The following is a 4,164-nucleotide window of genomic DNA, read 5'->3' as shown; positions in this document are numbered from 1 at the left end:
AAAGCGTCTCTCTGCCGTGGTAAAAAGGACCTGTAAAACTGACTACAATCATCCCAAGTGGGCTGATGAATAAAGGGAATAGTTTCAAGCAAACAAATTAAACACTGAGGTTCCTCAGAAAAAGCGGCATTTTGGGTGTGCCAATTGTATACATCACTGGTAGAAAATGGCCAATATTGGAATTGCTGTTGACCATCTGCATCCACAGGACCTACGGCCCGTAAGGGAAAAACTGCTGCATTAGAAGGAGGGTTGATCCCACGGCATCGTCAAGTGACTGGCCCCTCAGAAACTTTAAGAACAGGTGCCCAGGTTTTGGCTGCTGGTTCTATAGCTCTCTCCTCCTCTTGATCATTCTTAGGCTCTGCAGAAGGAACCTGGGAAGGGGAGTATGGGAGAGAAAACATTTCTTCTTCCAAGTTATCTCCCTGAAAATCTGGGGGGATCATTTTCTTTTCCTCTTTCTTAGATTTTTCTTTTTGTAAATCTAGGGGGCTAGATGGAGTGTTGCCTATGGCTTCCGGTTCAATCAGTCATACAGTCCAGAAAACAAAAAAACTAGTACAAACAAAACAAACACAGGCCTGACAGTTGAAAAAAAAAAACTTACAAAGTGCAGATCTCCAGAATTGGTCCGCTGACCTCTATAACAGGGAAGCAGAAGGAGCAGACCCACAGTTGAGCCAATTGGGCCTCAGTTAGGAGGCCCTCTTTGTCATTTCCGGCCCAACACCCAACCAACTCACGCCCCACAATTCTCATAGCAGTGTTCCACGGACCCCTGCCCCACAATTCTCACCACAGGGCTCCAAGGACCAACCCCCCACAAGAGGATCTGGGATGTTTCCCAGTTCCTCCAGAGTAGTCATGTAAATATGAATTGGAGCGGCCTCCTCACAAAGGAAAACAAAAATAAAACAGACTAACAGACAACACCAGGGCAAGACAAATTTGACAGCGTTGTTTTACTTTTGGAGTCTGGAAGTCTTGGAGGTCTCTTGAGGTATCCCAGACGAGCCCCCACTAATATGTAGTGTCCATGTTGCAGGACCCCCACCAAGAAGACCAACGAGAGTCAAAGGTTCCAAAATGCAAAAACAAGGTTTTATTTAGACAATCTGCAACTTGGGCCTCGTGATACACTCTGACACAGCAGAGGAGATATCCCGAGCTAAAGATTGGCAGGGCTTATAAAGGCAAACAACCAGGTGTTTGGATTTCCGCCACGTGTTGCTCTGCCAGCTAAGATAAACAAGCAACAAATGATCACTGCCTAAAAAATGGAGTTAATTTCAGCCTTCATTCTTATCAAGCATTTTAGCCTCCTCCTTTGTTTCCTCTTCACATTGCTTCCCATCCTCGCCCCAACCCCCCACCCAAACTTCTTCCCTGCACCACCAAAGTTGTAAAGATTGTTTTTGATATAACAACTTTTACATCTTGTTGAAATGGATCCACCTGTATCCCAATTTAAATGATGTGTTTTTCCCTTCCCCCCACAAATTATACCAACATCAATACAGTGAAAGCAGGGGTTAAACCATGGGGGAAGGACATAAAAAGCAACAAAGAAATAATTTTATAAATGTGTTAGAAATAGTTGCATGGAAGAAAAAACATTTGAATACTTATCCTAGGGTTCATTTTCCTAACATCAACTTATCTGACCTTTTCTGCTTGACTCAAACATATACTAGATATTGCAAATAAAGGAAACCATGGGACCTATTTTTCTTTGGGCATGGATTATTCACTTAATATAATTTTTTCCAAGGCTTTCCATTTTCTAACAAATGGAACAATATCATTCTTTCTGATGGAGGCATAGAATTCCACTGTGTATATGTGCCACATTTTCTTGATCCGTTCTTCTACTGAGGGGCATCTGTGTTGGTTCCATATCTTAGCTATGGTAAATAATGCTGCAATAAACATAGTCGTGCCAGTAGCTTTAGTGTGGTCTTGTTTGTGATCATTGGGTAAATGCCCAAAAGTGGAAATGCTATGTCATAGTGGAGCTCTATGTGGAGTCTTTTGAGGAACCTGCATACTGCTTTCCAAAGTGGTTGAACAAGATTATACTCCCACCAACAATGCAGTAAGGTTCTATTCTGTCCACATCCCCTCCAGTGTCTGTTGTTATTAGAGTTCTTGATTATAGCCATTCTGACTGTGGTGAGGTGGTATCTCAATATTGTTTTGATTTGCATTTCTTTTATGGCTAGGAAGGTTGAACATTTCTTCATGTGTCTATTGGTCACCTTTCTTTCCTCTTCAGAGAAGTTTCTCTTTAAGTCTTTAGCCCCCTTATTTATTGGGCAGTTGTTTCTTTGAAGATTTGTTGTAGGGGGTTTAATTGTTTGTGTTCCAGGTATAATTTAGATATGAGACCCTTGTCGTTTGTATGTTTAATATTCAATAAGGGAGCTAAAAACATAGAATGGAAGAAAGACAAACTGGTCAGTAAATGAGGCTGGCAAAATTGGTTAACTACTTATAGAAAACTAAAACTTGCTCCTTATATATCACCCTGCACCAGAATCAACTCCAAATGGATCAAAGTCCTTGGAATCAAAGCAGACACTCTGAAAACATTACAGGATGGAATAGGAGAAAACCTAGGTCTCCTTGGCAAAGGCCAAAATTTTCTTTATAGAGACCCAGAAACACAACAAATCAAAGAAACGCTGGACAAATGGGATTGCATGAAATTGCAGAGTGTCTGCATTGCAAAGGACATAGCTAGCACGATCAATAGAAAGCCCATGGATTGGGAAAGAAGATCTTCCCTAGAGAGAGTTTTTTAAAAAAAAAAATTAAAGCGAATTGGAATTGTTGGGGTATTTAGGTCAAAATGTAGAAGATAGTAGATATATAGGATGACCAAGTAAAGAGTTGTACAATGTGAGGATACAGGGGACAACACTGGCTTTACAGAGTCATGAAGATAAGTAAATAGGAGTTGTTTTTCCTGATAAGGGTTGCTCTTTTAGTTGTTCTTCCTTCAGTAATGGATAAGATGAACATAATTCTTTAAGTATATCTGCCTGTTGCCCCATTTGTCAAGAAATGGAAAGACATGGAAAAAATTATATTAAGTGAAGTAAGCCAGGCACAAAGAAACATACATCCTATGGCTTCCCTTATTTTCAATAACTAGTATATGTCTGAGACAAGAAGAAACTGTCAGATAAGTTGATGTTAGGTGAAATGAACCTCAAAATAAGGACTCATTATTTTTTCTTTCTTGCTATCGTTTCTAACATATTTCTAAGTTATTTCTTTGTTGCTTTGTATGTTCCTACCCCACTGTATAACCCTGTTTTCACTGTATTTGGTGTAAGTGCAATTTGTGGAGGTGAAATGAAAAAACAAATTGTTTAAGTAGGGATATAGTTGGACCCATTACAACAATGAGATGTACAAGTATTTCTGTCGAAAATCGAACTTTACAACTTTGGCATGGGAGTTGGGGGAGTGATAGGAATGGATGGTAAGGGGAAACAAAGGAGGTGGTAACAACACTTGATAAGAAATGTACTCATTACCTTTCCATGTAATTGTAAACCCTCCATACGGTATTTTCACAATAAAAATTATTAAGAAGATACATTATATTACACCTGATACAGTGGCTACGAACTTCATTTTAATTTTTAAATAAATGTATGACCTCTTCAATAAAAGAAATAATAACAAATAATATAGCAATAATGTTTAAGCTCAACATAGAACAAAATGTCAAATTAAAATACATGAGATTTTCCTTGATGTAAACTAATTATTACAAATAAGGGAAACCTTGGGACTTATGTTCCTTTAAGTCTGGCTTACTTCAATTAATATGATTTTTTAAGATCTTTCATTTCCTTACAGATGAGGTGATATCGTTGTTTCTGATGGAAACATAGTTTTCCATGTAAGTGCATGTGTTTATGTCACATTTTCTAGATCCATTCATCTACTGAGAGGCATCTGGGTTAATTCCATATCTTAGCTATAGTAAATAATACTGTGATAAACATAATTGTGCTGGTACCTTCAGTGTGGCTTTGTTTGTGGTCACATGGTTAAATGCCCAGAATTGGGTTTACTGAGTACCAGGGGAGCATTATTGTGCACATCAAGGATATGACCATAAAAGGTGATTCCAAGTGAAATGAA

This window comes from Dipodomys spectabilis, unplaced genomic scaffold (assembly GCF_019054845.1).
Source record: "Dipodomys spectabilis isolate Male_0828 unplaced genomic scaffold, ASM1905484v1 ptg000327l, whole genome shotgun sequence".
NCBI lineage: Eukaryota > Metazoa > Chordata > Mammalia > Rodentia > Heteromyidae > Dipodomys > Dipodomys spectabilis.
This window is presented reverse-complemented; position numbering follows the sequence as displayed.